General features: G+C 46.8%; 1 protein-coding gene across 2 annotated transcripts in view; it reads right to left on the reverse strand.

Annotated features, from left to right (window-relative positions):
* Positions 1-13,980, reverse strand: part of KCNK9 (potassium two pore domain channel subfamily K member 9) — a 314,799-nt gene that overhangs the window by 221,797 nt on the left and 79,022 nt on the right. The window contains exon 2 of one of the 2 annotated variants that reach the window (XR_012234945.1): positions 12,264-12,620. The exons of the other annotated variant lie outside the window; for it this stretch is intronic. The gene's annotated coding sequence lies outside the window, so the exon portion shown is untranslated. Of the gene's footprint in view, positions 1-12,263; positions 12,621-13,980 lie in introns of those variants that run through there. 2 annotated transcript variants of the gene reach the window in all.

A 13,980-nucleotide genomic window follows, 5' to 3' on the forward strand; every position in this document is an offset into this window, starting at 1 on the left:
GGGATGTTATGCATTAACCCACTAGACACCAGGAATGTTATGCATTAACCCACTAGACACAGGGGATGTTATGTATTAACCCACTAGACACCTGGTATGTTATGTATTAACCCACTAGATACCAGGAATGTTATGCATTAACCCACTAGACACCTGGTATGTTATGCATTAACCCACTAGACACCGAGGATGGTATGCATTAACCCACTAGACACCTGGTATGTTACGTATTAACCCACTAGACACCGGGGATGTTATGTATTAACCCACTAGACACCTGGGATGTTATGCATTAACCCACTAGACACCAGGAATGTTATGCATTAACCCACTAGACACCGGGGATGTTATGTATTAACCCACTAGACACCAGGGATGTTATGTATTAACCCACTAGACACCGAGGATGTTATGTATTAACCCACTAGACATCTGGTATGTTATGTATTAACCCACTAGACACCTGGGATGTTATGTATTAACCCACTAGACAATTATGTATTAACCCACTAGACACCTGGGATGTTATGTATTAACCCACTAGACACCTGGGATGTTATGTATTAACCCACTAGACACCGGGGATGTTATGTATTAACCCACTAGACACCTGGTATGTTATGTATTAACCCACTAGACACCTGGGATGTTATGTATTAACCCACTAGACACCGGGGATGTTATGTATTAACCCACTAGACACCTGGGATGTTATGTATTAACCCACTAGTCACCAGGAATGTTATGCATTAACCCACTAGACATCTGAGATATTATGTATTAACCCACTAAGCACCAGGAATATCGTTTAGCCCACTAGAAACCATGGATAATAGGCATTAACCCACTAGACATCAGGAATATTATGTTTTAACCCACTAAATAATATGTGTATTTTTTATTTACCCATAAGACACCAGTGATATTATGTATTGACCCACTAAATACTATGGGCATTATCTATTAACCCACTGGATACCAGGAATATTATGTATTAACCCTCTAGATACTATGGGTGTTATGCATTAACCCATTAGACTCCAGGATTATGTATTAACCCATTAAACACTATGGGTTTATATTTGAACCCATTAAATAATAGGGATATTATGCATTAACTCATTAAACCCCAGGGACAGGCTGTAGGCTGTAAGGTAATTTACAGATGACACTGATACTTACGCCAGGGTCAGACTTGTGAGAAACTCGGATGAGTCTCGCACGTCAATAACCGGCACTGCTTGGTAGCGGAGCGTGCGGCGGTTGTATGCATTTCTGTGCAGCCACACGCTCCGCTCCTGAGTGCCGGCGGCAATGCCGGGTATTGAGATGCGAGACTCATCCGAGTTTCTCGCAAGTCTGACCCCGGCCTTATAGTAATTGCCAATTTCTAAGTGATACAAAACAAAAAACTATGTGCAAACTTTTGGAGCCCCTGCCCCACCCAGTTGTATAGAAATTCTGGCACAAGGTCAGGTGAGTATTTGGGTCCCTTCATGCCTTCCAGGACATCCCTTCTTTAGAGTACACAAATTTACTGTTGAATTTAGGGTTCAGTGTTCATCAGAAAGGAGACGTCACATATCTTGCAGTAAATAACACTCGGCCTCTGACACCCTGATCCGTCCTGAGATTAACCATGTCTTAGCTTTCTAATCCACAGATTGTGTCTGCAGACCTGGCCTCAGCTGTCCCGCGGGCCGCTTGTGAAATCTCTCTGACCAGCGAGACCCTCGCATATGATTGCCTGCAGACAACTCTCCTTTACAGAGTACACAGTGCTTCAGAGGGCGAGTGTGTTGACTTTGTGGGGAGCAGTGACCTGTCCACTAATGTGACTGTGTTAGGATGTAAAGAACATATAGGAAGTGGCAGTGTCATGGTGCAAGAGGAAAGATGAAGGTGCGAGTGATTCTCACTAACTTAGAATATCATCAAAAAGTGAATTTATTTCAGTTCTTCAATGCAAAAAGTGACTCTCCTCTATTCTATAGAGTCATTACACACAGAGTGATCTATTTCACGTGTTTATTTCTGGTAATGTTGATGATTATGGCTTACAGCCAATGAAAACCCAAAAGTCATTATCTCAGTAACTTAGAATAATTAACAATAAACACCTGTAAAGGCTCCTAAGTGTTTATAAAGGTCCCTTAGTCTGTTTCAGTAGCTCCACAATCATGGGGAAGACTGCTGACCTGACAGATGTCCAGAAGGCAGTAACTGACACACTCCACAAGGAGGGGAAGCCACAAAAGGCCATTGCTAAAGAAGCCGGCTGTTCACAGAGTGCTGTATCCAAGAATATTAATGGAAAGTGGAGTGGAAGGAAAAAGTGTGGTAGAAAAAGGTGCACAAGCAACCGGGATAACCGCAGCCTGGAAAGGATTGTTAAGAAAAGGCCATTCAGTAATGTGGGGGAGATTCACAAGGAGTGGACCGCTGCTGGAGTCATTGCTTCACACCACACACAGACGTATCCAGGACATGGGCGACAAGTGTCACATTCCTTGTCTCAGCCACTCATGACCAATAGACAACACCAGAAGCGTCTTACCTGGGCCAAGGTGAAAAAGAATCGGACTGTTGTCAGTGGTCCAAGGTGTTGTTTTCAGATGAAAGTTAATTTTGCATTTCATTTGGAAGTCGCGGTCCCAGAGTCTGGAGGAAGAGTGGAGAGGCCACAATCCAAGCTGCTGGAGGTCTAGTGTGAAGTCTCCACAATCAGTGATGGTTTGGGGAGCCATGTCATCTGCTGGTGTAGGTCCACTGGGTTTTATCAAACCAAAGTCAGCTGCAGCCGTCTACCAGGAAATTTTAGAGCACTTCATGCTTCCCTCTGCGACAAGCTTTATGGAGATGGACATTTCATTCTCCAGCAGGACTTGGCCCCTGTCCACACGGCCAAAAGTACCAATACCTGGTGTACACACAACAGTATCACTGGGCTTGATTGGCAGCAAACTCGCCTGACCTTTACCCCATAGAGAATCTATGAAGTATTGTCAAGAGGAAGATGAGAGACACCACACCCAACAATGCAGACGAGCTGAAGGCTGCTATCAAAGCAACCTGGGCTTCCATAACCCCTCAGCAGTGCCACAGGCTGATCGCCTCCATGCCACGCCGCATTGATGCAGGAATTGATGCCAAAGGAGCCCCGACCAAGTATTGAGTGCATTTACTAAACATTTCAGTAGGACAACATTTCGGATTTTACAATCATTTTTCAAGCTGTGTTATTATAAAGTATTCTAATTTACTGAGATAATGACTTTTGAGTTTTCATTTTATGACAAGCAGACTAGGAGTGAAAGGAGCAAGATCCCCAAGCAGCACAGAGTAGTTCAGGAGTGGACTGTTCTCTTCTTGTAGAGGGCAATGGTTTGTTCATTATCACGTCCTGGATCAGCTGGTTTACCAGCAGCAGAGTATTTCAGTTGTATACTGTTACTAATTTCGTGATTATTTCAGCGAAAATAAGTTTATATTTATTAGTTTGACAACTCTGAACGGTCCCCCATCTTCACAAGCAGTCATAGTGTAAGGGAAGGCCAGGACTGTAGTCATGACCCGAGACTCTGAAGCATCTGAGTCCCGACCTTTCCTCACAGAAAACTGTATTCCACTTTTCAGCATACCTGCATCTCCAGGTTCAGCTCCCCCCGGACACTTTCCAGACGGCAACGGACCCTCTTTCAGGTGACCCCGAGTAATGGAGACACAGTCCAGGAAAACTTGAACATTCTCTTTAGTTAGAACTTCACACGTTACATCCACAGTTGGCACATCATGGAATTCACTTGTTTCCTCATCTTTCCCTACTTCACTGACGCTTCTGTGTGGCACCCATCCAGACCGGACCATCTTAGACTGCTCCCCGGATTCTTCCTGGCCTAACCTTGCCATGATGACAATTCCTTCTGCCTGTTTCGCCCCAGACTTGAAATCATCTCTAGAAAAGCATCCGGCCCATCTGTACCATTCCCTTTGAATCTCCAACTTCCTTCATCTCCTCACTCCAACCGACTTCCGCTCTAAAGGCGTCGGCCCAGGCTATGAGTCGCCACTAGAGTTGAGCGACTTTTGGTTTTTTATGGTCGAGTTTCGTTTTGTGAAACCCGACTTTTCCAAAAGTCGGGTCGAGCAAGATCGGCCGATTATAGGGAAAAGTCGGGGTCGTCCCGAAACACGAAACCCAATGTAAGTCAATGGGGAATAAAAGTCGGCAGTGAGAGGAGGACAGGAAACCTACAGTGCTCATTTGAATGCCAAAAGCATCAATTCTTCTTACTTAAGCTGGTCAACCTTAATTAACTTCATAATACAAGTTACGCACTGAAAAATGGGGGTTATTTGGCTAAAGTTGTGGGGGGGGTAGGGCTGGCTCCAGGTTTTCATGTGCCCTGGGCAAAAGAGCGCCCCTTTAACACATACCACAACTCATCATGCTCCGATACGGCAGAGAAATAGCAGTATAGTACAATGAAAAATACTACACTTTTTACATCTCATGACGAGGCCCATCTATTTCTCCATACAGAATCATTGGTCCCATATAATGTTTGAAACAGTATATGATGCGCTCCACATAATGCTACAGTATATGTTGGTCCCCATGGATGAAGCTCCACTGTCTTATGGGCCCAAATAATGCTCCAAACATAATGGGCCCCATTTCTAATGCTCTAGTGTATAATGGGCCCTGTAAATGCTGCTCCAGTGTCTGATGTCCACCTTTGGAATGTTCCAGTGTATGGTGGGCCCCATCTATCATTCTCCAGAGTATAGTGCTCCCCAAAAATTGCTGTCCCAACATTGAAAACAATCAAATAAGTCTCCTCGCTAGGGAATCCCTGTACTAGTCTGGACTCCTCGTCGTCCCCATCTTCCATCTCACTGCACAGTATTTCAACCTTGCAAGTGCTGTGATCCTGAGCAAGCAGGGGGGGCCCACTCGTTGGCGACGGCACTGGCACAGGGCCCCTGATAGTACGGTGGTGTGTCTGATGGCGGGTGGGCCGAACCTGCACTTTCATCTGCAGCTTCCTCTTTGTCACCGTGTAAGATGGAACTGTATATGGGAAGGGTAACCTGAGTTTCATCAGGGTCAGATTCAGGCCGTGTAGCGTGCGAGGGGAATGTAGTGGTCTGGGTCAATGTACCAGCAGATTCATCGAGCAGTGGCTGGGCATCAGTGCACTTGTGTCGCCCCCAGGAGTACGGTCGCCACAGTGGCATTACCTTCCTCCTAGGGAGTGTGATGTCTTGCTTGGGAGCAACGAAGGATCTCTCTAGCAGGTTAACTGATTGGGCGGCATTATTCCCACGAGTCATGACCCTCCAAACAGCGTTCATGAAGGCAAAGTATTTGTTTTACGTGGGCAGTATGGTTGCAAAGCTGAACCTTAAAGGAATGTCCAGAAGGGCACCACCAGGAGTGGAGCCTACGGCGTAATTTGACTCAACACGGGCAACCTCAACCATGCCAGCTACAGAACAGATGCACACATTGCAAGCTTAATTCCGTTAACGAACGAGACTCCGTCATGCCCCGCGGTCCGAGTCCGGCTTACTAGAGGGACACGTGAGGCTCTGGCACATGAGATTGGCCAATAACTGGTGTGTCATGCCCTTACATGTCCGTGGCTGCATGTGCGCTACACTGAAAAGGCCAGCGTTTGTCGCTTACAGGTGCAGATAACCCGCTGAACAACGTTAGTGATGGGGATCACTGATTACAATTAATACTCGCGAACGATGATTTCCCAGTAAGTGCAGGTCAACCGCAGTTCCGGAATTAGGCCTAACCGACATTCCTGAAAAAATGAAAAACTTACGTGTGCAAACCACAGGTGCTGTAGCTTGCTTAACAGCTTGCCAGCCGTTCTCAGGCCCAGTATGGATTACACGTGATTGCACAAAGGTGAGAAAGGGTGCCGTATCCCCGGATAACATGTATGGATAGCGTACACATTCAAAAGATATGTCTATACATCAGGAGGCAGGCTCAGACGGTGTTAGGCCCAGTATGGCTTGCACGTGATTGCACAAAGGTGAGAAAGGGTACCGTATCCCCGGATAACATGTATGGATAGCGTACACATTCAAAAGATATGTCTATACATCAGGAGGCAGGCTCAGACGGTGTTAGGCCCAGTATGGCTTGCAAGTGATTGCACAAAGGTGAGAAAGGGTACCGTATCCCCGGATAACATGTATGGATAGCGTACACATTCAAAAGATATGTCTATACATCAGGAGGCAGGCTCAGACGGTGTCAGGCACAGTATGGATTTGACGGCCCAGACTACACAGCGGAGGAGCAGGGAGAGGTAAAGATTGCAAATGCTGGGGCCCTGCCCAAGCAAGGGGGGCCCACTCGTGGGCGTCGGTACTGGCACTGGGCCCCTCATAGTACGGCGGCGTGTCTGATGGCGGGTGTGCACCACCACCGTCAGAGACACTTGATTGCACTATGAGGGACCCTGTGCCAGTGCCCACGCCCAAGAGTCGGACTACCCACCTGTCCAGGGCAACGGCACTCGCACGGTGTCGTGCGGTAGGTGGTGACCCCGGCCATGGGGGGGGGGAGGCTGCACAGTTAGGGAGTTTTAGAAAGTGGCATATGTTGATGTTGGACATTCAGCTGATGCAAAAGGCGAAATAGGTCAAGTTCCAGGAAGAGGTGGACCAAAGCAAGCCATTTTTCTGTCACCCTATGTGTCATCAGGGGAAGGTGGGACAAAATCCTTGGAAACCCATGCATGGTTCATTTTAATGAAGGTTAGATCATCCACATTTTGGGTTGACAGACGGGTCCTTTTTTCTGTCAGGATTGATCCAGCTGCACTGAAGACTCTTTCCGATAGCACACTTGCAGCTGGGCAAGCGAGCTCCTGTAAGGCATATTGTGCCAATTCAGGCCAGGTGTCCAGTTTAGCGGCCCAATAGTCAAAGGGGAATGACCTGTGTGGGAGAACATCGATATGGGAGGAAAAGTAGTTTGTAACCATAGTTGACAACTGCTGTCTCCTGTCACTTTCCATCGATGCTGTATTACCAGTTGTGTGAGCGGTACTTGAAAAATCAGTCCACAACATTGTCATGAAACCCCTGTCTCCAACGCCACTTCTGCTGTATGCACCACGAACACCTCTGACAAGCTGCCCCCGGCCCGTACGGCTCGTGTGAGAACCATCACCGCTGCTGTGTGCTGGGAATGCCTCAAGCAACCGATTTACCAGAGTTGCTTGTTTATTAGCCAATATTAGGTCAAGGTTCTCCTGTGGCATGATGTTTTGTAATTTGCCTTTATAGCGTGGATCCAGGATGCTGGCCAACCAGTAGTCGTCATCGTTCATCATTTTGGCAATGCGGGGGTCCCTTTTTAGGATCCGCAAGGCATAATCTGACATGTGGGCCAATGTTCCCGGTGTCAATGATGCACTGCGAGTGCTGGTTGGAGGAGCACTTTCTGGCAAATCCACATCCCTCCAGTCACGCACAAACCCTGTACCAGACCTTGCCACGCCACCATTTTCACTTGCCCCACGAGATGCATCCTCCTCCCCTAATAATCATCCCCATCATCATCCTCCTCCTCCTCTTCTTCCTCCAACTCGTCCAGGAGAGGTCCCTGAGCAGACAATGGCTGAATGTCATCAAGGATTCCCTCCACCTCTTCCTCCTCGTCAACATTGGCTGCAGACGCCTGCTCCTTAAGGTGCGTCAGACGCATAAGTGGGATGCTCATGCTTAGGATGGCGTCGTCTGTGCTTACCAGCCGTGTGCATTCCTCAAAACACTGAAGGACTTTACAGAGGTCTTTCAGCTTCGACCACTGCACACCTGTCAACTCCATGTCTGCTCTCAAAGTGCCTGGCCGTGTATCCTCCCACAAATGCATTATGGCCTGCCTCTGCTCGCACAGCCGCTCCACCATGTGCAGGGTGGAGTTCCACCTTGTTGCAATGTCGATAATGAGGCGGTGGTTGGGAAGGTGGAGCAATCGCTGCAGCTTCTGCATACGAACGGAGTGTACAGGCGACCGGCGGATGTGTGCGCACAGTCTTCGCACCTTATGAAGCAGGGCTGTTAACTCCGGATAATTTTTGAGGAAGCACTGCACCACCAGGTTCAAGGTGTGAGCCAAGCAAGGTATGTGGCTGAGTTTTGAAAGGGCTATGGCTGCCACAAAATTACGGCCGTTATCACTAACTACCTTGCCTGCCTCAAGATGTACACTGCCCAGCCATGACTCAGTTTGTCGCTTCAAGTACTCGGCCAGCACCTCGGCGGTGTGTCTGTCGCCCAAACACATCATCTGCAACACAGCCTGCTGACGCTTTCCACTAGCTGCTCGATAGGGGGACACCTCGTGTGCAACAGTGGCAGCTGCAGATGGAGTGCTCGTACGACTGCGCTCTGTGGACGAGCTTTCGCTTCTGGAGGAGGAGGAGGAGGAGGGTGGAACGCCTACAGCCAACTGTTTCCTATACCGTGGGCTAGGCAGCACTGTCCCACCACCGCTGTCCCCTGTGGACCCTGCATCCACCACATTAACCCAGTGCGCAGTGATGGACACGTAACGGCCCTGGCCATGCCGACTGGACCATGCATCAGTTGTGAGGTGCACCTTTCCACTCACTGACTGCTTGAGTGCATGGACAATGCGGTCTTTCACATGATGGTGGAGGGTTGGGATGGCTTTGCGAGAGAAGAAGTGGCGACTGGGTAGGTCATAGCGTGGTACTGCATAGGCCATGAGTTCGCGGAAAGCTGCACTTTCCACCAACCGATAGGGCATCATCTCAAACGAGATTAGTTTGGCAATGTGGGCGTTCAAACCCAGTGTACGCGGATGAGAGACTGAGTACTTTCTTGACCTACTCATAGTGTCTGGGAGGGTGAGCTGGACTTGAGAGCTGCATATGGTGGAAGTAGCGGTGGACAGGGCGGACTGAGAGAGGGTTGATGATGGTGATGGAGTTGGTGTTCTTTCTGATGGCCTAGATTCAGTATTTCGTTGATATAACAGTGGGATTCCCTGACTGCTGTGGCCTTGCAACGACACCTCAACATTTGCTGCTGTGCTAACCGGTGGGCTTACAGTGGGGGAAACAATGTAGCGTTGCTGACTACCTTCTTTGTGATCAGTTGCACATGTGGCACTTGAGGTTTGGTGTTGTGTCCACGCTTGCAAGTGCATGGTGGTTAAATGTCTAAGCATGCAACTGGTATTCAAATTTTTCAGATTTTTCCCTCGGCTAAAGGTCTTTGCGCACTTCTTACAGATAACCTTGGCCTGATCATGAGGATTTTGTTCAAAAAAGTGCCACACTGCACTCTTCCTACTTTGGCAGACATTTTGCAGCCTAGCACGCTGTGATCTTTTGACCCTCTGGACAAGCTGTCCAGCAACTCTTTTGATTTTTGGAACCTGTCTTTGGAGTGCTCCGGGCCTGCCAGATAACAGCTGTTGCGATGTCGATGTCTGCTGTGGATGCTCCTCATCTGAGCTATTGGAAGCAGCACCCTCTTCCCCCAATGGATGCCAATCTGGGTCAACAACTGGGTCATCCATCACCTCCTCTTCAATGTCATGTGCACCTTCCTCTGTGTCACCGTGTATGGTGGTATAGTGTGCGGGAAGGGGCACCTGAGTCTCATCAGGGTCAGAATCTGGCTCTGTACACTGCGAGGACAATGTAGTGCTCTGAGTGAATGTACCAGCAGAATCATCCATCAGCGGCTGTGCATCAGTGCACTCCATGTCAGATTTATCTTGGCCTGGGTAATTCACCATTTCACTTGATAATCCAGGCATGGTATGTGAAAACAGCTCCATGGAGTAATCAGTAGTATGGCCTGCGTCATCCTTCAATCTTGGTTGTGGTGAAGGACACAAGGAAAGGTGTGGTTCATGAACATGAGCCTCCAATGACGACTCAGTGCTTTTACTTTTTACAACTGAAGAAGAGGAGGCGATAGAGCTGGAGGCTGAGTCAGCAATGTAAGACAAAACTTTTTCCTGATGCTCTGGCGTTAAAAGCGGTTTGCCAACTCCTAGAAAACTAAGCCTTCGAAGCCTTATGGAGCCAGACGATGACGCAGGCTCAACACCTCCTGCATTCGGTCCTATTTTGCTTTTGCCACTACCATCAGATCCGACACCATCATTACCAGCTGCCAACCCCCGCCCAATTCCACGGCCTCTTCCACCAGCCTTCCTCATTTTTGGTAGAAATGTAGACAAAATCCAACAAACTATATAGTAATGTAAAACAAGGTACAAGGTGTCTATAGGACAGGGGAGATTTAGATTTTCTGCAGACACTTGTGGACACTGGACACTTGGATTGTGTGAGGCCCACTGAATATCACAGCGCTATGTCACAGGCTCGATGGCACTGGTGTGAAAAAAGTGACTACAGGATAAGGGAGATTTTGAATTTCTGCAGACACTTGTGGACACTGGACACTTTTGGATTGTGTGAGGCCCACTGAATATCAGAGCGCTATGTCACAGACTCGATGGCACAGGTGTGAAAAAAGTGAATTGTAGAATTGGGCAGAATAGGAATCTCCCTAGAGTGTAGGTCTGTAAGAACGGAACAAGTCCTCCACTTATCCTTCCACAGTGACACACAGATAGCTTCACTGTGGCTGTGATAACAGCCGTTACACGGTACTGTGTGAGGAGTGTACACCGCTGTATGGTGTGAATAAATGCACGCTCAGTACCTTAGCAGGACAAAAAAAAAAATTGGGATTGCTTTTAAAAAAGCAGTTTGCAGAGCAGTGGGGAAACAGCGATGCAGCTGTCAGGAAGCCTTAGAAGGCAGCCTAACAACCAACACCGCTGATCCACCACAATATAGCCTCCCCTTGCACTGCACACACAGTGACTGGTGTGTTGTACAGGCAAAATCGCTAGCAGCAGAAGCAGTTTTTTTGTTTTCTTCCCTGCCTAACGCTCTCCCTACAGAATCAGCAACCTCTCCCTATGCTAAGATCGGCAGAAGTAAGATGGCGGTCGGCGTGCATGCCCTTTTATAACCCCTGTGACGCCCACCAAAGCAAGCCAATCACTTGCATGCCCTTCTGAAAGATGGTGGTGACCCCTGCCTATGTCATCACGTTGCCCACAGTGTCCGTGGATCCTGATTGGCTGAAAAAGAGCGCTAAACAAACTTTTGAAACGCGACTTTGGCGCGTAAGTCGCCGACCTCGTGGCCGACCTCATCCTAGGGTCGGGTTTCGTTTCATGAAACCCGACTTTGCCAAAAGTCGGCGACTTTTGAAATTGTTCGACCCGTTTCGCTCAACTCTAGTCGCCACATCTTCCTTCTCCTGAACTAGCCCACTGTGATGATGCCCAGTGGCCGTGGATAATGTGGGCTGCAGCTACCTAACATTGCGTGGCTGCCGAGCTGTCCGGGGCCTACAAGCCCATGTGGACATTTCGGGCACCCTGGCCCAGTCTGTCTTCCTAAAACTCCTGACTTACCACTTGGCAGCCCTTCCTATTTTAACCCCCTACTAACTAGCTAAAACCTATTCTAACCGTGCACACTAGTATGCCCCCATCTAGTGGCCCACCAAAGGACACTTACCCTAAGGTGCCCCCTCTAATGTCCGAAGGGTGCACTTTACTTTCCCTATCTTACACAGTATTACATCACAGGAACATAGCGCATATACAACATTGTACATAAAATGGAAACACTGAAAACAGTGTGACAGTACCATTGACTATGCGGGGTAATACATATTTTACATGTAGCAGTACCACCAAGTATTAACAACGACTTTACAGTAACTAACATATGTAAACAGTTACACATTAAGAACCATTAGGGAAGCAGAGCAAGGCGGTAATCCTATGTCACCCCCTTACACTATCAGAAGCGTCCGAGCCCCCCGCTGATGATTATAATGGTGATATTTGCATAAAGCTCTCAATGTGTCAGTCATTGTGGGATCATTTACATAATTAGCATAGGAAGGCAATCTTATAAACTAAACACATGGAGGATCTCTGACACTTCACGAATAGTTCAATCCACAGAGAAACATCAAATAATAAAAGATCCATAATGGATGAATGTATTATAATCTCTGAGAACGACATGATCGCTGTTTACTGGTTCTGATTGATTTCCCCATTTGCCCATTATTCCCCACACTTCCTTCTATAATTCTCATTGACCTTCCCCCCCCCCCCACACACACACACTGCAGCACACCGTGTGGCCAGACTGGGTAGTACAAAAAAAAGTTATTTTTTTTTTATTTCATTTTTTTGCAACTTTTTGAATTTTTTAATAAGTTTCATTAAGATGTATGATTGGTACATCAGGGTTTGAATACATTTTGGTGACAAAAAAAGGACAATATAAGACCAAAAATAAAAAGTCATAACGGACATTATATTGCATTTTATTTTCTATTGTGCATTATTCTCTGCACTGCTGAGTATTTTTCCCATAACAGCATAAAAAATCCGTTTTTTTCTCAAGTAGCGCAGTCATTTCATTTACAATCTTCCAGCTCTCTATAAAAGTGTCCGCGGCTTGAGAGATGACTGTGTTTTTCCCCATCATTTCTGTTGTTCTCTGTAATGAAGAAAACCACTGTAGCCATCATTTATCATCTTACGTATAAGAGTTTCCAGTAAAATCAGACCTTATCTACGGGCCTGGGTGTTAGCAAAGCACAAAACAAGGGGGCACATTGTAGGGGTGGGTGCAACTGTCTATAAAAGCTGGTTACAAGGGGTTGAAAAGCTGTTTTCTTTCTAAAACTGAGCCACATGTCCACAGGTTAATGGTTTATTTCAATTAGAGCTAAGTTGCAATACCAGACACAACCTGTGGGCAGGTGTGGAGCTGTTTACAGAAGCAGCCTTTTTTTCCAATCTTGAATAACTCCTTTAATTCACTCACTATATGAATGCCTGTACATAATGAACACAAGCTCTAAGTAAATAATCAGGGATTAAACACATTAACCTAGAGATGTGCTCACAGGAAGCTACAGGGCTTTATAGCAGGAGGAATAGGAAGGCAGATGTTGGCTACATCCACGGTAAATGTGGAAGGAAGGTAAGTGAGAAAGAAAGAGAGGAAGGAAGGAAAGAGAGAAAGAAAGAGGAAGGAAGTAAAGAGAGGAAGGAAGGAAAGAGAGAAAGAAAGAGGAAGAAAGGAAAGAGAGAAAGAAAGAGAGGAAGGAAATAGAGAAAGAAAGAGGAAGAAAGGAAAGAGAGAGAAAGAGAGGAAGGAAAGAGAGGAAGGAAGGAAAGAAAGAAAGAAAGAGAGGAAGGAAGGAAAGAGAGAAAGAAAGAGAGGAAGGAAATAGAGAAAGAAAGAGGAAGGAAGGAAAGAGAAAGAAAGAGAGGAAGGAAGGAAAGAGAGAAAGAAAGAGGAAGGAAGGAAAGAGAGGAAGGAAGGAAAGAGAGAAAGAAAGAGGAAGAAAGGAAAGAGAAAGAAAGAGAGGAAGGAAATAGAGAAAGAAAGAGAAAGAAAGGAAAGAGAAAGAAAGAGAGGAAGGAAAGAGAGGAAGGAAGGAAAGAGAAAGAAAGAGAGGAAGGAAGGAAAGAGAGAAAGAAAGAGAGGAAGGAAATAGAGAAAGAAAGAGGAAGGAAGGAAAGAGAAAGAAAGAGAGGAAGGAAGGAAAGAGAGAAAGAAAGAGAGGAAGGAAGGAAAGAGAGAAAGAAAGAGAGGAAGGAAGGAAAGAGAGAAAGAAAGAGAGGAAGGAAATAGAGAAAGAAAGAGGAAGGAAGGAAAGAGAAAGAAAGAGAGGAAGGAAGGAAAGAGAGAAAGAAAGAGAGGAAGGAAATAGAGAAAGAAAGAGGAAGGAAGGAAATAGAGAAAGAAAGAGGAAGGAAGGAAAGAGAAAGAAAGAGAGGAAGGAAGGAAGGAAGGAAAGAGAGAAAGAAAGAGAGGAAGGAAGGAAAGAGAGAAAGAAAGAGAGGAA

The sequence above is a fragment of the Dendrobates tinctorius genome, unplaced genomic scaffold, assembly GCF_039654945.1.
Source record: "Dendrobates tinctorius isolate UK_male_01 unplaced genomic scaffold, ASM3965494v1 ptg000116l, whole genome shotgun sequence".
Taxonomy (NCBI): domain Eukaryota; kingdom Metazoa; phylum Chordata; class Amphibia; order Anura; family Dendrobatidae; genus Dendrobates; species Dendrobates tinctorius.